Source organism: Dermochelys coriacea, chromosome 1, assembly GCF_009764565.3.
Source record: "Dermochelys coriacea isolate rDerCor1 chromosome 1, rDerCor1.pri.v4, whole genome shotgun sequence".
Lineage (NCBI taxonomy): Eukaryota > Metazoa > Chordata > Testudines > Dermochelyidae > Dermochelys > Dermochelys coriacea.
In genome coordinates, this window is record NC_050068.2 from 232,090,724 (window position 1) to 232,112,626 (window position 21,903).

Here is a 21,903-nt window from a genome sequence, read left to right on the forward strand (position 1 = left end):
TCTGATGACAGGTTCCGCTCGATAACAGTCCAAAGCAATGTGAACCGACGCATGTTCATTTTCATTATCTGAATCAGATGCCACCAGCAGAAGGTTGATTTTTTTTTTTTTTTTTTTTTTTTGGTGGTTTGGGTTCTGTAGTTTCCGCATCAGAATGTTGCTCTTTTAAGACTTCTGAAACCATTCTCCACACCTCGTCCCTCTCAGATTTTGGAAGGCACTTCAAATTCTTAAACCTTGGGTTGAGTGTTGTAGCCATCTTCAGAAATCTCACACTGATACAGTCTTTGCGTTTTATGAAATCTGCAGTGAAAATGTTCTTAAAATGAACATCATGTGCTGGGTCACCATCTGAGACTGCTATAACAATGAAATATATGGCAGAATTCAGGTATAATTCTCCCCCCCAACAAATTCAAACACGTTTTTTTTAACAAGCGTCATCAGCATGGAAGCATATCTTTTTCGAATGGTGGCTGAAGTATGAAGGGGCATATGAATGTTTAGCATATCTGGCACAAATACCTTGCAATGCCGGCTACAAAAGTGCCATGCAAATGCCTATTCTCACTTTCTGGTGACATTGTAAATAAGAAGAGGGCAGAATTATCTCCTGTAAATGTAAACAAACTTGTTTGTCTTAATGATTGGCTGAACAACAAGTAGGACTGAGTGAACTTGTGGGCACTTAAGTTTTACATTATTTTGTTTTTGAGTGTAATTAACAAAAAAATCCACATTTATAAGTTGCACTTTCACGACAAAGATTGCACTACAGTACTTGTATGAGGTGAATTGAAAATTATTATCTCTTGTTTATCATTTTTACAGTGAAAATATTTGTAATCAAAAATACACACTTTGATTTCAATTACAACACAATAAAATATATCTGAAAATGTAGAAAAACATCCACAATATTTAATAAGTTTCAATTGGTATTCTGTTTAACAATGTGATTAAAATGGATTAATCTTTTTAATTGATTAATATTTTTTGAGTTAATCTCATGAATTAACTGATTGACAACCCTAATATATACGTCTCATCACAAGACCAAGGCCTTAGATGTTAAGCTCTTTGGGGCATGTAGCTCGTCTCCATACATTTCTATAATACACCTGGGCCCAGATCCTCATAGGTGTCCCAGGTCTTGAACCCAGGCCTGGAGTCCCAGTCAGCCACTGCATCTGCTGGAACTTGGTGGACTGAGAAGCTACTAGGACTATATTCTCAGCTGGGGCACCATCCTCGGGAGCTCTGATTGGTGGACCGTCTGTCTCCACTGATTGCTCCAACTAAACTATTTAGGCCAGAAGGGGAACAGGAAGTTTGTCTGAGCAACAATGTTATTTCCTGTTGTGGCTGTATTGGACCCTGCTTATGCCTGCCTCCTGCACCCAACCCAGTTCCCGATTCCTGCTCTGCTCCTGCCTTTCCCGTCTTTGATCCTGTTCCTACCTTGCTCCTGCTGCCTGTGTGATCCTTGCCTTTCCTCCAGCTCTTGCCCTTACACCTCACCTCCAATCCTGTCATCAGTCCTGGCTCCGACTCTGACTTCTGATGCTGGCATTTGATATCTGACCTCAGCTTCGATTCCTGGTTCTGACTCAGGCTTTACCCCTGGCTCTGGTAACTGGCAGTTGACTCTGGTGCTGAGGATTGGCTTCATTCACCAAACTGGACGCTTGTGCTGCCCACTAGATCTGACTATTAGGCCAGACAACCTACATCCCAGTTCATAACATTAGGTGCCTAACTCCTATTGATTTAAATAGGAGTTAGGTGCCTAAATGCATTTGAGGATCTGGGCCCTAAAGAACTGTTTATATTATATACAGTAATTCCTCGCTTAACATTGTAGTTATGTTCCTGAAAAATACAACATTAAACAAAATGTTAAGCAAATCCAATTTCCTCATAAGAATTAATGTAAACGGGAGGTTAGGGTCCAGTGAAATTTTCTTCACCAGACAAAAAACTATACTATTATATATATATACACACACGTGTGTGTGTGTGTGTGTGTGTGTGTGTATGTATATACACACACACACACAAGTTTTAAACAATTTAATACTGTACACAGCGATGATGATTGTGAAGCTTGGTTGAGGTGGTGAAGTTAGAGGGTGGGATATTTCCCAGGGAATGCCTTCCTGCTAAATGATGAACTAGCATTTGGCTGAGCCCTCAAGGGTTAACATGTTAATGTAGTCTCACACTCTACAAGGCAGCACGAATGGAGGGAAAGGAGACAGCATGGCAGACAGAGGCACACACCATGTGTGGGGGAGAGAGAGATGCGCATTGCCCCTTTAAGTACATTGTCTTTAAAAAGATCAGGAAATTGAGACAGCAGCTGTGGCCAGCAAACTCTCCATCCTAAGCCCTGTCGTGTCCTCACCCTGCTCTATATGGAGAAGGGGTAAGTGAGGGGGAGGGGGACACCCTGACATTAGCCCCCCCCCCCTTCCCTGCACAGCACAGCAAGCAGGAGGCTCCCGGGAGCAGCTCCAAGGCAGTGGGGGAGGGACAGCTGAACTGCCGGCAACTGGTAGCCTGCTGGGCGGCTGCCATACAGGGTACTTGGGGAGCGGGGAGCTGATAGGGGGGCTGCCGGTCCACCCTGGTTCCAAGCCCCTGCCAACTAGCTGCAATGGGCTGCTCTTCCTGCAAGCAGTGAACAAAGCAGGCAGCTGCCAAACAACATATTATAAGGGAGCATTGCGCAACTCCAAATGAGCATATTCCCTAATTGATCAGCAACAAAACAACGTTAACCGGGACAACTTTACGTGAGGAGTTACTGTATAAGCAATATTTATTAGTAATATATAATTGACTGGGTATTCAGCAATAAGGAAACTTTGCATTAAAATAGCACTTTTCACTGGAAGGCCTTGAAGATCTTTAAAATATAAATATAAATGAAATCTTTACATCCTTATGAGGTAGGTCAATGTTGTGTCAGTTTTTCAGGTGGGTGAACGCACACAAAGGTTGATAGCCCAGGTTTTAAGAGCAGCCACAGATCTTTGGATGCCTCCTGCTTGTGGCAATATTGGCCTCAGGACTTGCTTAAAGTCACACAGCAAATCAGTGACAGGGCTGGGAATGGAAGCCAAGGTTCTGGACACCCATGTTGTATGCTTTAGCCCCTAGACAGCACTGAACCTCTTGATAATCTCAGACAAAACCCACTTCTCAATAACTTTAAAGTTTGACACAAACTAAGCCTAGCAGCCATAAGAACTGTGCTCCGTTCCCAAGAGGTACTACTTCTTCAGGAGCAGTTACAGAATGTCTGATGCTGCCAAAGACTAATCTCGTCCCACAGACTGCTCCCTGCAGAGGTGACACTCAGACTCTTGGGAATTATGTTAGTGGACAGAATGAGCATGCTGGGTGTATCCTCCAGTATCCCAATACAAGGGAGAGTGCTTTACTGGCAGTAAACCAGGCAAATACTTTAAAATCCTCACCCATGTTTTCATCAATTAGCTTGTTGAAACGGTCTCAGAAGTTTCTACCAGTGGCTCAATATAGATTTAGATCATGATTGAGCACCACAGATGTCATTTACATTGTGAGACCATTCAGGAAAAATGTATTGAACAAAACATGGTACTGCATGCGGTCTTCATGGACCTAAAAAAAAAAAAAAGATTTGATAACATGAGAAGAAATGGCTTCTGGATGATTTTCGAAGAGTTTGGCTGCCCCACCAAATTTAACATTGCCTGTCAATTCCATGAAGACATGACTGGTTAAGTATTCTCCGATGGTAGCCTTTCTAAGCCATTTCCTATATCTAATCAGGGTGAAATAAGGCTGTGTGCTGGCACCTGCCTTTTTTTTTGGTCCTTTCTTTGCAGCAGTTTGTAATTACACAGCATACAATCTTCAGAAGGGCATCTAGATAAGGTACACAAATGACAAACTCTTCTATCTCCAGAGGCTTATTGCAAAGACAAGCTCTTGAACTCATGTGAAACCTTTTTTGCTTACTACTTAGCCATAGTGAAAGTGACCTTCAGGTTCTCAGAGGCAACTAAACAGTTTGGACTCACCATCAGCCTGGAAAAAAATGAAGTCCTCTAACCAGCCCCATCAACCATTACCACTGAGACAAATGTTACCTCAGTGGTATAGAACTAAAGAGCCTCCTCAATTGCTTTGCATACCTTGGCAATACCATCTCAAGTGACAGTTCCCTAGATCAAGAAATATCAAATAGAATACAAAAGGCAAGCAAGGCCTGCAGAAGATTTCTTCCTAGGATACTCAACTAGCATGCCATCAAACGGTCAACAAAATTGATGCTGTTCAATGCCACAGTGATAGCAGCCCTTTTATATGGGTGTGAAACAGGCCATATGCTGCAGACACATTAAGCAACTTGAAACATTTTCCATGCACTGTCTTCACTCTGTTCTGAAGGTCCACTAGTGAGACAAGTTCAAATGTTAACATCGTTGAAAGAGCAAAGACAACCAGCATCAAGGCAATGATCATCAAAGCTCACTGTAAGTTGTGTTATGAGAATGGGTGATGATAGACTGCTGAAGAAAGTTTTGTATGGCAAGCTGAAGCCCAGAAGGTACTAGAGGCAGTGATGCTCAAACTAGGGGTACTGCCGCACCCCCTGGCTTGAAGTAGAATACCAAACACATGGTTTCCATCATCAGCCCCTCCCCCCCAGCTATAAAAATTGTTCCAGTACCCCTGGCTAGAGGGGAGGTTAATGAAAATGTTTCAAAGACATCCTTAAGCAGATTCTCACCTCATGCAGCATAAATGTGGATAACTTCAAAGACATAGTTGCTGCACATTTGGATCTGTGCTTGGCTATCATAAAGGTTGTAAAGGAAGATAGATACAAAAACCTGAGTGAAAAAAGGGCCAAGCATCATGCCAAGACTTCAGAGGTAACCTGCACTTGACATCTTTTCGTGATCTTGCTCCTCACAGATGGGACTATACAGACAATTGAGTACACATGTCGTGCCATGACATTGGATAGGACGGACAGGCTATGACTTATTCAATTTCCCCTCTTGTGGCTGCACAGGGGGAAGGATTATTTTAGCACTAAGGCTCTGAACTGCATAACTCAGGTGGAAGGGGATTTACTACCCATTATTTATTATAGTTACTGTGGTAACATGTTAAAGCTCCGATCAGGGCCCCATTGTGTAAGTGCTGTACACACTTACAAAATAACTGTCCCCTGCCCCAAAACAGCTTCCAGTCTGTCCAGGAATTCCCTAGAATAAGGAATTAGATAATAAATTAAATAAGGAGTATAGACAGGAGGTAACTCATGCTTGAAATGATCTGCCACTTACCAATATTGAAGGTAAGCAACCCCTCTGAAATCACCAACCCCTCTGAAAATAAAACCAGAAAAGCTATTTAGACATACTTTTCATTTATTTACTTTTTTTTTTTATTTAGCAGAAGACCAGCATCCTGCTCTTACATGAAAGCCTAAATGCTTTAATGTTTGGAGGATTTTTTTTTTTAAGGCCCAGGGCCATGTTCTGAGCAGGCATAAACAGTCAGAGCTCTAAGTGAGCTATGGTGCTTCACACCCTCTGAAGAACTGGTTCACAGTTTGCTTTTCCAAGAAAACAAAAACAGTGCAAAAAGTCCCCCCCCCACATATAGCCTGAAATACAACACTTCAGTGAGCAAAATGATGAATATTTCAATGTTTTGAACACAATGGATTTTAATTTATTAGGGGAGACAGGAATAGAGAAAGTGGGAATAGCTTTGCAAAGAACAGATTATTTTTTTTAAAGGGTATACATTTGCCTGGTAATCTCCTGTGTAAATGATTTTCCTGCCTCCCATCTTTCTTTTTTACATTGTGATTTTATTTTCCACATCAGATGACAGATATTCAAGGGAAAGAAGAACCTTAGAAAGTAGTAACGTCTTGGTGGGGTTTGTGATGGTGGTGCACAGCAGGTTAGATATGAGTAGAGCCAATTAGTAAATGGCAAAAAAAAATAGTATAAAATTATTGCTGTTTTTCTAAACACTTCGGCTTCAGATAAGAGTCTGAAACATGAACTGGTAGCAATTTTGGGGCTCCAGTGCAAAAGCATCATGTGATTTTTATGCACCTAAAATGTCCCCTGACTTCAGTGGGAAATTTAGGCACACTAGACAACCAGGATTTGGCCTCTGTTACTTGAATCAATACAGGACATATTAATCTTTCCTTCCTGAACAATCACAGCTGAAAGCTATGTTTGGATGGTTGGGCAGTAAGTCAAGACAAGACAAACAATGTATCCAGGTGGAAAGCAATAAACACACACTAAATTGCTTATAGTCCCTCTTTTTCTTCATTCAAACAGTGATAGCAAATAACCTCTAAACCTCCATTTTTCTTTTCATTTAGTTTATGTCACTCTTCACACTTAAATCAGAAGACAGTATAATCTTTTCCTGCCATTTCTGTTTGACTGTAGTGAATGCCATTTTTTCTAAAGGCTAATGCTGTTACAAATTTAACCATAGCTCAGGTAGTAAGTCCAGATTTCTTCTGGATCATAATACTGAGTAAAATTTTAAGTCAGAAGATCTTGAATAAAATTAATTTATTTTTGTAAAGTATTTTGTAAAGGAATTTCTTGTCTAACTAACTAGCTAGCTAGTTTGTTTGTTTTGAAAGATTAATAGCCTTACAACAGATAAATGGATTTATCATTCTGTTTATCTATGCTAATTAAATGCAGCTTGTAAAGTAATAAAGACTTTGCACATAAATAATACAATTCATTCAAGGTTCTCTGTGATGGATATTACAGACCTTTGGTACTCAAAAAGGAGGTGCTAAAGGGTATGGCTTCTCCATATCGGTTTCCCTTACTAAGACTTACTGAAGCGTGTAACCTAAGACTTAGAGGAGTACCTCCTGCAGGTGCTTAAGTGGAAAGTAGTAAGAACAGCTGGACCCAGTTCCTAAGAGGAGATATACAGAGGCAAATGGAATATAAGGTATCTGTTGAGAGAAATTCTTCTCCACTTCCCAGCTGTGAGAAGGGGGGAGGGATAGCTCAGGGTTTTGAGCATTGGCCTGCTAAAACCAGGGTTGTGAGTTCAATCCTTGAGGGGACCATTTAGGGATCTGGGGCCAAAAATGGGGATTGGTGCTGCTTTGAGCAGGGAGTTGGACTAAAATGACCTCCTGAGGTCCCTTCCAACTCGGATGTGCTATGTGAGAGGGTTTTAAAATGTACATGTTTTGTATGTGATTTGTTTTTTGGTATAAAGTCTATTTTCTGAGGATCCTTTATGAAGAAAGTTTACTTGGTTCTGGCTCTAAACTGACCTCTTTTACCAAAAGAGGTGTCTCTTCCCAAGACAATTTGTCTCTGGATGTTTTGTGAGTGGGGTTCTGAAGCTGGCTCTAATCTGTATCTCAGATTGAATTGCAGATACTCATTAGTTAAACCTTACAATGCCCATATGAGGTTAATAAGTAATGTTATCTCAATTCGACAGATGGGAAGGTGAGGCACAGAGAGATTAAGTGACTTGCCCAGGGTCACATAACAGGTTGATGGCAGAGTCAAGAGTACAACCTCAGAAACCAGGTGTGAGATACAGGTGCACACCTGGTTTAAAAATCACTAGACAGCACTCCTTTCCTTTAAGTAACAAGTTATCATCATGGTTGCAGCTCTAATGTATTGTTCTCTGATGTTGGAGTAAAATCACATGCACATCAGCAATGGCTTGAATGACTATGTTGGGTGTGGAAATGCTGAAGGAGTTAGATTACTGAAGGGCCTTTGGTCTTCCAAGGCCACTATCACTATTTCAAGCTTGTTGACCTCTTCATGACCAGCATAGAATCTCCTCCAGGAAAAGCAGTGTGTGCAATGACACTTCTATGTAGCTACTCCATCGCAACCCCATTTTGCAGTGACATGAGTATATTCAGTGATGTGGAGGGTTGTGCGCAGGATTTTCTTGCCTGGATTAATTTTCCCCTTAAAACATAGTTAATTGCTAGATTGAAGACAATTTAGCAATAGTCCATAAAATTCCATTGTAGAAAACTCAGCAATGATTTCCTGGATTGCGTACAATGTTCGCTCAGGGTAGGATTCACCCTGTGCAGAGGGCCAGTACAAGGCCTATGTACTTCTTAAGCCTTTTTTGAGGGCATAAGTGGTGTATAGCTATTATGCTGCCCCTCTGGACAGGCATGAATTTCACCCATAGTGACTTTTTCTCTGGGTAGGTGGGAGGGTTCTTGGGATACCCAGGACTGCAGTCCTGGGTGTTACTCCCCTGCCTCCAGCATGAAGGAGACTTGTGCTCAGCTGGTGTTGGGTCCCCTGGCACCACCAGCTTGTGAACCACTTAAGCACTCTCCTCTTGGCAATGCCAGTCCTTATTTTTCCCTGCAAGTTAAAAATAGGTATACCCCAGTCTCTGAGCTCCTTTGAAGCATTCTCCTGTAGTTTCCGGCCCTTTATCCACTAAAGGCTCACAAAAATACCAGGTCTGCTATCCCCAAGGGAACAGTGTACATACCAGCTTGTGAGATTCAACTCTGGATCAGCTCCTTGTATAATCTTGTGTCTAAATAAGGTCTCCTCACCCCCAAAGTCATTTGTGGCATTCAACCGAGGCTGGTTGTGATCTCCTTTTCATGAATGTCATCGCACTACTGCCCGTTTACTTCCTCACTGGAGGATAAGGGCATGTTTTTAGTCTTGTACTTATATTCCCTAAAGTTCATTGTCTGTTCAGAGTCAGTATAACCACCCACCGCTTGTTTTTTTCCCAGTGTGCTCTATCCTGTGGACTTCACACCTCTATTGGTCTTTCTATGTAAATGGGTATCTATTGTGTTAGCTTACAATGCTTCTCAACAAGGAGAGGGGTGCACAAACATTTCTTCCCGGCTAGAAAACCTGCCTTGATACAGACCTTAACACACATTTAGTATACACCCATAACTCCTTACAGAGTATTTGTAATCCCATTGTGAACTATATGTAATGACCAGCATGGCCCTGGCTTTCATTTAAGACCTCACATAGTATTCCTTGGTGAGCCAGAATGTATATACTAGAATCAGGAGATTCCTGTAACCCTCTTGCTGGTTGGCATTGAGGGGTTCTTAGATGACAGTAGGATTCTACAATATGACTTTGGAGTCAAAATATGTGTTAATATTTTATTACATGGGAGGCAAATAAAGAACATGAGCTGAGAGGTTGTAGTGGGGCAACAACTCACTGGCATGGTACCTTCTGCTGGTCATCTGGGAATTAGCTCTTTCCAGTCTTCTGAGCACCCTCTGCAGGCCAGTATCTTGCCTGCCACTGGCCCCCATGTCCCTCCCAGACCCCAGTGCCCTTTACTCTGGGGTTCTGCCCCAGCCATATCCCCATACTCTGGGTCTCCCCTCCTAGGAGAACCCCCAACCCCACCTTGCCTCAGTGGCTACTTCCAGTCATCATCTAACCCCCGCTGACTGGAGGATACTACAGTCTGTAATGGCTACTCATCATTGGCAAGGGTTAGGACCAACTGCCTCTGCCTATTCCCAGGCTGCCCCTCTGCAGCCCCAGTGCCTTTCCCAAGGCCTGCAGATTTACCAGGCTGGAGCTCCCTAACTCCCTTTGCCCTTCCCCAGCACTGCTCAAACTCAGGTACCTTGCTCCTAGGCAGCTAGCCCGTCCCACTCCAAAGCTAGAGTGAGACTCTCCCAGCTTCTGGCCCACAGCCCTCTTATAAGGGCCAGCAGGACCCTGATTGAACTGGCCACAGCTGTGGTCAGCTACACAGTCAGCTTCCCTCAGCTGTTCTTAATCCCATTCTCTGCTGCAGCCCTCTCCAGGGCTGCTTTTAACCGCTTCAGGGCTGGAGCGGGGTGACCACCCCGCTACAGAGGTCAAACATATGTTTTGGGCTAATTGCTACTATAGTGCACATACAGCAAGTACAACTTCATAGCTGAGTTAATGTACATGTTTACATGTTCCTGATTTCTATTCTCTCTCTCTCACTCTCTGTCACACACACACACGTTCCCCAGATCAGCATTAGTTTTCCAAGGTCTTCTGAGAAAATATGCATTTTCCACTGATTCTTGAAAGGCCTGCTCTTATAAGCATGCATCCTTCATATCTGCCATGTATGTGCACCCTTCATGACCCTATCTGCATGTAACGTAGAGGAATTGCTTCATGTAAGGAATACTACACTGGAAACTAATGTGAGAGTCAGACAGCTATGGCCAAATGATTTCTGACTATGGTTCCCAAAGCAAACTCCACACATCTGTAATATATTTAAGGCACTGCTTACTCATGCCTTCTCCTCCCTGTGGTCTCTTTTAATGAAGGGTATGAAAAATTAAACTCCTTAGTAGATTCCAGCAAACTAAACAGGCCTCTGAACAAATGCCTAGTATTTTCCTCACACACCATTATATCCATAACTGTTACTAGCTGTGGAATTTACATTGATAAATGAAATGGGATCTGTTATGAGTTTCCTGCAACTTATAATACATTTGGGGCCACATGCTGCCTGAGGTTGGGGGCCGTTTTGTGGCCTTTAAATTAGCAATGGTTTTTGTGAGGCAGTAAGAATGAGTGAGCGAACAGTATGTAACTCCGGAATTACATTTATTAACAAAATAACAGCAAAATAGCACAGAGGGGAGTAAGCAGACTAAATTACATTTTGTGATGGGTGTAGCTAAGTAAAAGTAACAGAGAAGTTGTAACTGTTCTCTGTATCCCGCATCTTTAAATAAAAGGAGATTTCCTGTCAGCTGGAGGCAGGGCAGTGAGATGGATGTAACTATAGTCTACTGGGGAATTACGTAAAACATATTTGTTCTTTGGTTGATTTCCTTAAAGAGATACCATCAACTTAGATGTTACATTTCTGTTCAGTCTGTGGGGTTAATGCAGTTAGACACGCCCTAGTGTAGTAACAAGCAATATTTTATTCCTTAGAAGATATGAAATCTGCCAGAAATCCCAGTAAGGCTTTGGAGGCCCTGCCACGATCAGCCAAGTTGGTAAAGCCACACAATACTAGTATAGATAGTATGCTGGTCACATAATCAATGTGCAATGCCACTACATTCACAAGGAGAATGGGATGCCGAATACTGGTAACTATAATTTGAGAAGGTGACATATAAAAAGACTCAGACATGGAGGAAGCTAAGAAGGGGGAAGCTCTCTGAACATTAAACAATGGTCATATTACAGTTAGAGCTGGGCACAAATTTAGTTTAGTTTGGTGACCAAATTCGGAGGGGGCGGGGGATGTTTCAGGTCAATCAGAAACAGAAATTTTTTGGTATTCTCAGTGAAGGAAAAACCTGAAAAAAAAATTCATTCTGGTTCAAATAAAATGTTTCATTTGACCTGAAACAAAATGTTTTATTTTGGGGGTTTTTAATGCTTAAATATTTAAAATTTTTGAAACAAGTGCCATTGCAAAAGGAAAAATCAAAATGTTTTGTTTTGAAAATGTTGAAACAAAACATTTCAAGTTTCTTATTTTTTTTCATTTTTTTCAGCCAAAACTGTTTGCCAAATTCAACCCCAATTCATTAATAGCTTTGTTGCCTCTGAAATGTCATCTTTTGGGGGAATTTACAATTCACAAATCAAAAATAAATTTAATAAATACATTAATGTGGCTAGATCTACTTATCGAATATATTACAGTAATGCCTCAGTAACTCCAATCAGAATTAGGCTATCGTTGTGCTAAGTATTGTCCAGACTTGGGGAGAGAATCAACTCCTGTACCCAAGGCCATCCCTATGTGGGTGTGGGGCCTGGACAAATCAGCCTCCCTGCTAATCTCCTCGTCGTCCACCCGGTGCGCTCACTCCATCTGCCCATCCGCCAGCCTCCACACCCCGCTCCCGCCTGCCACTCACCTCGTCGCCTGCCTGCCACTCGTCTCCCCACTAGTCTCCTCGCCATCCACCTGGCGCTCCCACCTCATCTGCCCGCCTTCCTCCTCACCCCCCTCCCATCTGCTCTCCTGCCACTTGCCTCCTCACCCGCCTGCCCGCCACTCGCCTCCCCACTAGTCTCCTCTCCGTCCACGTGGCGCGCCCCCCATCTGCCATTCTCCTCCTTGCCATTTTCCCCCCCGCCTGCCCGCCCGCCACACACCTCCTCACCTGCCTGCCCGCCACTCGCCTCCTCACTAGTCTCCTCACCGTCCATCCAGCGTGCCCCCCCGTCCACCCAACCCCCACACTCCTCCTCACCATTCACCCACCCACCTGCCGCTTGCCTCCCCATTTGCCTCGTCACCTCACTTGCCCACCCACCTGCCTCCTGCCTCATCTCCCTGCCCACCTCCTCACCTGAATATCGGGACAAATGGAATCCCGATCACACATCGGTCGGGATGCGGGATAAAAGGCTAAATATTGGCACAGTCCCAATTTTATCGAAGTGCGGGGGCCCCCAAAGCATGGGGCCCCGAGTGGTCGCTCCAATTTGCCCTACCCAAGGGACGGTTTTGCCTGTACCGAGGAGCTTACACTCTAACAATATATAAAGAACAAATACAAATACCTCTCAGGTTATTGATTGAATGCCTGGCTTCCAGAAGATTTGAGGGAGATTTCCAGTGCAAATACTCCCATCACATGGCATCACTTAATAAGATTTTTACCCTAGTAGTTGAAATGCGCTATTGGGAATCATGATGGCATCCCCAGAGTGCACAGGATGAATGCCTATTGCCAAAGTATAAAGAAGATGGCAGTCTTCCCAGACCATGCATCACCAATAAGGAAATGGTATGTGCAGCAGCTTCATAAGATTGAACCTGAGAATACAAAAACAATCTCTGTTCCAGGAGAAGGCCCAGCTGCTAATAATTGGACTGGGGAAATTTATACTTCATTAATGAGGAAGGCTGTGGATGCACAAAGTGCTAGCAAAGCAGCTCTGTTGGCCAAGCAGTGAGGCTACAGATGTATGCTGAAGGAACATAAATGTCAAAGAGAAATTAGGCCAGTAATCCTCAGTGCACCAGAATAATCAACACAGTGTAACTGCCTTGGCTGAAAAACCCTCCTTGCCTCAAAAAAGGGCTGAGAAATCAAATACGACTTCAGCCACACGGCAAAAAACAAAACAAAAACAAAAAAAACCACTAATGGAGGCATTGCTGCTGCAAAGAACTAGTCTGGGGCCTGGAGATATTAAATGGGAAAGCGACAAATGATGGGTACAAGAAACGCTGTTCAAATCAAGTGCCATTCTACAGGTGTGGCAGAGAGCTGGAAATGGCCTAACTAGAGACATTTCTGACAGGAAGTTCATTAGCTGACCATGGTTAGAAGGAAGTGAGGCTGAGTGTTCTAGATGGCACTGAGAAGAGGCACTGTCAGCTGGTCTCACCATGAGGTGGGTCAGCTGCTTTGGGCAGCTGAGGAAACTCCGGCCTGTCTCTCACTAGTGGGCTGAGGGCCATGAATGGGAACTCAGTTGATATGGTATCTTCAGAGAAACTAAGCTTTTCCTGAGGATGGAGAACCTCTGTACTGATTTCTCCTGCACAGGTGCAGGACCAGGCAATGAGGAAATAGGATGAAAGAAGGAATATGGGGAAAAGTTATTTATCAGGCTTTGATAAATGAGAATACATTTCCCTTTTTTGCTTGGTGAATAACGATGATACTTGTGCCAAATATCAAATCTAGCTAAGTATGGGAAGGAAAGCAGAGTCCAACAAGTATCATCTCCTCACCTCTGATGAATTCATGCATCCGATGAAGTGAGCTGTAGCTCACGAAAGCTTATGCTCAAATAAATTTGTTAGTCTCTAAGGTGCCATAAGTACTCCTTTTCTTTTCACCTCCCCAAGTTCATGGAAAACCATTTGTGAGAACAAGACATGGCTGGAACCACAACTTGGTTGAGGTATGTCAGCTTGGTGTTATGGACCCAACTAGGTGACAGACACTCCCCTAGCCTGAGTAGTTTTAGATGGGCTTTCCAGTAGGATCTTGTGCTGCACCACACCTTGCAGGGTGGTTTAGTGTTCAGACTCAGGCAGTCAGCCAATGACAGCATGACTTCAGACTCTGACTCAGCGTTTGAGTAACTCCTCTCTTCCTGTGGGCATTTCCATGCAAGGAATAATTTCTTTCCACATATTTAACAAGAATTCATCTTTATTCAAGAATTTCTTGGTTTACTCTTGCACAATATTTTAATGATAACCCTAATTGCTTCTAAAGCACATCATCTTGTATTTAGCAACATACCATAAGAAGGACACGAGAACAATATTCACATCTTGTGAATTTCAAGGTATTTTTGTAGAATTTAAAGTAAATTACATTGTTCTTTTGAATAATCTCTTGGGACTTTGAAACTGAAATCTTTCCCTAACTTAGAACATTTTTGTTAATTTTAATGTGAGCATTTGGTTTGAGCACAGGATTTGAATTGCACTCCTGGATCTGCATTTGTGGCCTTGGACAGTCACTTGACCTCTTTTCCTCAGTTTTCCAATCTGTAAATTACTGACATTCCTAATTTAAACATGCTGTAGGGACTAATGTAGGGTGGTTGAAGTGAAGTGCTTGAAGCTGTACACTGCTACACAAGAGCTAGTCATTATGATTCCTCTGTTTTATTCTGTGACAGCCTGATTCTGTAAAACCTAAAGAAATGTCTGCAAGGCATCTTTCTGGTAACATATGGACACAGATTCCATGCATCAGTTATTTGGCAATGTAACTGATCCTCAGCCATGAAAAATCACTAAAATCCTAATAATTAGGTGAAGGAAAGTAGTAACAGGGAAAAAATTGGGACAACCTGAATAAATGGAGATGTCAGAGGGTAAGATATTTTTAAGTGCCTGAGTGATTCAGGGGCACAAGTCCCATTTGCTCCTAAATCACTTAGACACTTTTGAAAGTTCCACCCAGAGTCTTTAGATAAATTCTTGGCCCAGATCTTCAAAGGTATTTAGCCACCTAACTCCCTTTGACTTCAATGGGAGCTAGGCACCTAAATACCTTTGAGGACCTGGAACATTCTTCCTAAGACTACCTGAATAATTAATAAGGGGAGCATGTTCTCCAAAGACTTTGAACGAGCATTCACAAGACATTTCATGTGTTAATTAAGTTTTAAAGATGAGGAGAAGAGTTTGCACCCTTTTTGTCGTTTCTTCATGTATAAAGAAGGCGCAATATATTTTTAAAGGTATTTTCTGCTTGTATTTTTGCAATGGAAATTCAGGTCTTGTCTAGCCTAGAAGAATCTCTAGTGCCTGGAGAACTAGTGAAATGACGACATCAGGAAAGTGAATGTTGAACAATTGATAGTGGAGAGGAATTCTAGCCAAACTGTTTGAAATTCTGTGTCTTGTTTGTGTTTAACTTCAGTGGCTCTACCGTAGATATTAAAAGACCTCAATGTTAATGATTCAACATCCCATTCCTTACATTAAATATAGGAGGGAGTTACAACTTCTGGGACAGTAGGTTATCCTGCAAAAGGTGGGGAGGGGGGTACCAGAGTTGATGTTCCCAGGGTTGTGGTTTTATCTTGAATGTCATGATAGTTGATTATTTTTTCTTAAAACCCTAAACCCGGGCATCATGTGAATATACCAGAATCTCAGCTTTCTTTCTTTTTTTAAAGAAGTTTTTAGCCCTCATGTTTTTTAAGAAAAGCTGGAAAACACAAACCCTAAAGGCTCAAAGGCCAGAAAGCAAATAAACAGGATCCAAATGCATTATTTTGAAAATCTCATTATTTTTAAGACAATGATTTTTGAAAGTTTAGTATTGATAATGCTGAAGTCCTGATATTTCTAAGAAGAAAATATTTAAGCACTTTCAGGCCCTGTTTATACACCATAAACCCAAACTTTAAAAAAAATCCTTACCAGATTGCTTTAAGAATCTTTAGTATTACAAATACACTTGTTTCATAACTTTATCTCCACTTGTCTCTTGTTTAACAGTATAGAGGACATGATTAAGAAGGAAGGGAAGCAGTCTGGCCATGACAATCAAAACATCCTAATAGAATATTATATAAGCTCATTTGCAAACTTCAAACCCAGAACTGGGTTTGGATTTTGGGTGTACTCAAAAATGGGGGGCTGATTTGGGCTCATATTTATTTATTATCAAAAGTTGGAAGAATGACAAACAGGGAGATAGTCAGGAAGGGACTATTAAACACAGCTTTACAGTTTCTGTTACTCTTGGTACTGGAAAGAAGAATGACCATAACCAGTTTGCTATGTGTTTATAGTTTTTACCTGCGTATGTTGTTTGTCTTATAATAAACTTCTTGACTCACTAATCAACTATCCAGAGTAACTCTCTGAGCTATGACTGTGCAAAGATGAATGCCTTGGGTTTTGAAATTATGCAGTGAAAGGCTACTCTGAATATTTTAGCTACAGCATGATATATTATCTAATAAAATACGAATGAGAGAGGCTTATGGTATGCTGAGAAACAGCAGTCAACAGGCTGCTCAGAACAATGGGAAGGAGGGACTCAGTGAGGTATGAGATGAAGAGACTCAGTCCAGTACAAAACCTACAGGCATTAGCTGCCACTTACAATGTGAAAAACTCAGTGAAGTATGAGGTGAAATGGAAATCAATACACTATGGCTGGGTTACATTTCAAAACAGTTGATTAATAAATTAAATTGGCTAAAAGGAAATGAAAGTGAATATAAAAAGCATTAATATGTCTGAAATTATCATACAATTAAAACACAATAAATACATTTACTGTCTTAATTTGCATAAAGCAAGGCTGGTCAGGTTCATTATTAGCTTGAAAGATGTGAATAGCTGAAAGTTATAATGATTCATTTCTATATTTACTGGTGGTATAAATCACTAGAGTTGACACATGGAGAAAAGTGTAGAAGCATTGTGAAAATATCTATACAGAATGTTCCAATGGGCAGTTCAGGCAAAACTCCCATTAACGCTCCTTGCTTAGGCAAAAACTCCTCTTCATCTCCTTTTGCTTGAGTCGGGACTGCAGGACTAGGCACTGAAATCTTGTTTATTCCAGATGGATAATTTGAGGTAGTTTATGGAAGGCTATTGATTGTGAACACTGAAAGTAAGGTCCTGTGTTTCTGGTAGAAAACATCTGAATCTGAGGATTCACAATCTTTCAATCAAGGCTGGATGTCTTTCTAAAAGATATGCTGTAGCTCAAAACAAATGTTATGGGCTTGATGCAGAAATTACTAGGTGAGGTTCTCCGGCCTGTGTTATGCAGGAGGTCAGACTAAATGATTACAATATTCCTGCTGGACTTGAAATCTATTAATTTACAAAGTGAAGGTCTCAAATTGGAATGTTACATAGTAGAAATCAATAGTTAATAAGGTTGTTAGAAAAATAATCTTTGCAGACAAGCCATAAAAGACTGCAGAAGAAAGTGATGGCTATTAATCTGATACAATGAGACAGAAAAATGCAAAGAATCTCTTAGGAAATCACAGTATGTCATTCCCCACAACTATTACTTATCATGGTCTGGCTTAGAGGCTAACCAAGAATGGGTCCTGTGGAAAACATCTTGTGTTCATTCAATTAAAGTCTGTATCACAATGCCTACACCCATGGGGGGTGGGGACTAAGGTTACACAGGCAACCTCAATTCTGACATTTCCAAACTTTTGAGTGCTTGATTTTGGAAACTTAATGTTCTTCTAACATAGTCCATGTTGTATGTGTATGAGACTTCCTCAGTTTTTAAAAAAGTAAACTGAAAAAAACTAATTCCATCACGTGTCATCATATTGACACCCACATGTTTCATCAGCAGGGTTGGAACCTTTAGATCTGCCACACAGACCTCTGCCATGTGAACTAACAAAGTCACTGATACTACTAGTAGGCTGTCAATCCTTTTGTGGCCCATCACTACAGAGGGATGAGGTGCTTTGCCAGTGGCTTTTCACAGACATTTGCTGACTGCGGTGGAGTGGTGAGACTCAGGAATCTTTGGTTCCTTTTCAGGCCCTGGAGAGGAACGTGCTGTAGTAGATACAGACTTTTCTGCCCACTTTCCCCAAGCATGACCCATTCTGCCCTGTCTCTTTCAATCTGTCTATGCCCCAGTCCTGTCTCTTCCCCACCCCTGGCTCCTTGTCCCAGTCTGATTCCCCTCACCTAGCCAATGCCAGTCTCCACTCCTTAGGTTTCTCATCCCAGTCTCCTTCCCCAGCCAGTCCTAGTTTCCCCTTTCTGACTCCCCCCACCCCTGCTCCCAGTCTCAGTTTCCTTACCCAGACAGTCTGTTTCCTCCCTCCTGGCTCCCCACCTGATCTCTCTTTCCCTGCCCCGGCCTCCAGTTATATGCCCAGCAACCACATTCCCATCATCACTGGATCCCAGGCCTAGTCTCCCTTCCCAGACTCCTCGTCCAGTCTCAAGGTCCATCCTTCGCCCAGCTTCTTCTCACAGTCCATTTGGCCAGGAACTATGGTTCTTCATCAGATCTGTTCCCCCTCTCCTCACCTCCTTTCCCCTCCTCCCCCAAAAAAGTTTACAGTCCCAGTTTCCCTGTCAGCTGTTTGTCCAATCATAATCTTATCCACTGACTCCCAGTCCCTTCCCCCATTTCCCTGCCCAGCTGCCAGTCCTAGTCTCCTTGCCCCAGCGGGCCTGGTCTCCCCCAACTTCCAGTCCCAGTTTCCTTTTCCTCCCCCTCCATCCGTCTCCCATGCCAGTCTTCCTCCTCGGGCTCTTTGTCCCAATCTAGTTCTTCCCCCCACCTTCCACATTTGGCTCTTTTCCACTCTTCATTTGTTTCAGGTGCCTTCCTCTTCCACACTGCCTGGGCATCAGCAGGGTCAGGGGGAGGGGGAGTATTAGCGATAGGCTCCCTGTGCTCAGTTCCTGTGCCTGGACCCAGATCTGGCATGGCCCGGAGCAGCCAAGAAAATGGAAGGGAAAGTCATGCTCAGCCCTAGACTGGAGTATCTTCAGTGTAGCTGGAATCTTCTGTGAATTAAGCTGTGAAGTTCTGGCAAGTATCTATTCAGCATGCGAAATCTGCAATTTTTCGAAGACTTATAACTTGGCCAAATTTGAGTGGATTTTTACAGGGATGGCAAAAGGTAGATTCCCGATGCAAAGGTGACCTCCCCCCCCCCACACACCAAATTTGAAGCCCTTTCCCCAAAGCACAGGGGTGCTAGAGCTTCGCAAAGAAGAAGTTGCCCAAAAAAAACATAATGTATTTGCCCCCTGGCCTTGTTCTTAAAAGAGGCTGAACCGTTTGGACTGACATTTTCCAAAACTTTTCAGCCTGCGGCAGACACCCAGCATGTAAAATTACTGTAGAAAAAAGTTAAAGGTTGGTAAAGTTGTAAGCAACAGAAAATAGAGCTTTCTAATGGGCAGTATCGGGCAACCTTAATAATAGACGATTCTACCAGTCCTTCATATAATGAAAGAGTTTTCATGTTTTTTGGCAGAGACCAAGATTTGAATGAGCACAGAGTAAAGCTGGGCAAATTTTGTTGTTCAGTTTCCCAATGATTCATCAACACGTCTTTGAAAGCTTCCAGTTACTAACTTTGTTATAATAACACCTCTTTAGCACACGCAATATGCTTTGCTTCAAAAAAAGTAGCATTATAATGAGAGAGGAGTGGGAATACATATGCTTTTCATCTACACTGAATAAAATCCTATAAAATGTAAAGCAAGTATTAAAGTCACAAACAAGCATGAGACAGAAAAATGCTAGTAAAAAATCCGTGTGGAAAAACATTTCAAATGCGTACTGGAAGCCTTTCATACCATACCATATATTAGAACTAGACTGAGAAAATTGTGTTATGAGTCACAGAATGGCTGATAAAGGCATGTCTCCAGAACTGATAAACAAGTTCCATGCAAATCTCTTGCATGTCATGTTACTTTTCCTCTGATAAATATTTAAAGAAGAGATTTGTCTTATCACAATCACTCTTTAATGTAGGACAGTGACAAAAGACAGCAGATTTTTTTTATTATTGCACATGGGAAGTAACTTTATGTCTTGTGATTTTTTTTATTTATTTTTTGGTCCATGAAAGCAGAATTATAACATACTTGTTAAAAACTATACCATACAAACTTTCATATACTATAGCCCAGAACCTGCAAACACTTAGGCATGTGAATATTACTCACATACATAAAGTTACCGACATACGTAAGTGTCTGCAGGAATGGGGGTCTAAGTAAATTTCTTTATAAGCAGTTGCTGTTCTAGTTTGCCTGTTTTCTGCCAGCACCTCTTGTGGTTTGCAGTGCCCAGGGAAACAGTAGAGCACAAGCTCCACCCTTCCAGTGGAAAGTTCATGGCAACCATCAATCAAAATTAGTTGCCTCTGGCAACCAACAACAAATCTGGCTGAGTTTATCACAGGGATCAAGCATGATGTGAGACATGGTTATTAGTACATTGATGTTCCTCTGAGAATTCCTGGCATCGGGAAGATTTAATATGCAGGAACTTCCAGAAAGTAAGTATTATGTAATGTCTGAAGAATAACTAAAAGAGAACAGCAAATTCCAGGATTAATTTAAAGCTCCTACAGCTTGGTTGTGTCCAGTTGCTGTAACTTAGAGGAGGAAGATACCCAGAGCCAGCATTAAAACTAATGATCAGAAGATTAAACTCTTGCTCCTTTGAGATGTGCTTGATTATGTTATGGAGGAAAGCTGCATGCTGAGAACTTCAGTACTACCCAGTATCACTTGCAGTCTGCAGTAGTGTTTCTCCACTTGAAAATCTGCAGACATGGATATGTTATAGTGCTTGCATTTTTAATTTCCTAGTTTTATTAACTGGATTAGTCATTTGTATCTATTTGTTTGTTTGTATAATTCCTTCCACACCTCAGCAGGGTAAGAGGACTTGCATATAACATGCGGTATTCCTTTAGAGGTACTGAGCCTGATTCTCTATTTCTAGGTATGCTGGGTAGTCATTTGCATCAGTGCAATACTTGTATAAATTGCTTCCATTCTTACTTAGGAGCATCTTACACCCACTTCATACTGGTGCAAGGTGCATGGCAACAAAGAATAGGAAAACACAGACAATTACACTCACACATTCATTATGTGCATGGGGCCAATTCATGTCTTTCAAGAGGAAGGGCCAGAAAACGATGTGCAGCATTCTCAGGCAATCATCCCAACAAGGGCTGGGTATAGTTTTACAGCTTCGCAAAGGGGGAGAGGGGCAGTAACACTCCAACCCAGCAAGGTCCGAGTGCATTCTGGATTCCATTCCATTAGCTGTCTGCACCAAACCTTTTATCTTTGGCCGCAGGAGGCTGATGGGGGAAAGGATAGGATTAATTTAAAGAGAGAACAAGGGCACCTTTATCTTCTGCTTCCAAATCCACAAGGTTTCAAAAGGGAGCATGCAGCTGAGAGTGACTATTCCTCAGCTCCACATCTTTCCTGAGTTCCAAACGTAGGGAAGTGGCCTCTGTCGGGTGGGAGGGAAATGGATACTGCTGCATTACAGCACTTCTCCTCCCAACGAAATCTGGCCCATTTTTGTGGAAACTCAGTTATGTTCACACCCTCTGTGGCACTTTCCTGAAGGCATGATCTGGTCCAGTGGTTATTTTTCCTATTCTCCTAGAGCTCTTTTGTAAGAAATGTGCCATTTTTCAAAAAAGTCAAGTCAGAGTTCATCACTGGCTTGGCTTGACACTCACACATATATTGTAGATCGAGAAATGGAAGAATGATTTTCGCTAATGTAAAAGGTGCAAACTGCAAAGTTTTAAAGCTCTCTCACACTTATTCAAGATCTAAAAATAATTTCCTCCTTTCATTAAT

At 42.1% G+C, this 21,903-nt stretch overlaps 1 protein-coding gene and 1 long non-coding RNA gene across 6 annotated transcripts in view; one reads left to right on the forward strand and one right to left on the reverse strand.

Annotated features, from left to right (window-relative positions):
- The window catches only part of LMNTD1 (lamin tail domain containing 1), a 297,660-nt gene that overhangs the window by 15,410 nt on the left and 260,347 nt on the right, over positions 1 to 21,903 (forward strand). The window lies entirely within an intron of this gene.
- On the reverse strand, positions 124 to 20,736 carry LOC122460567. The gene is made up of 3 exons (XR_006281963.1): positions 20,724 to 20,736; positions 13,576 to 13,582; positions 124 to 303 (listed from the first exon to the last, which is right to left on the reverse strand). It is a non-coding gene; the product is annotated as an uncharacterized LOC122460567 (long non-coding RNA).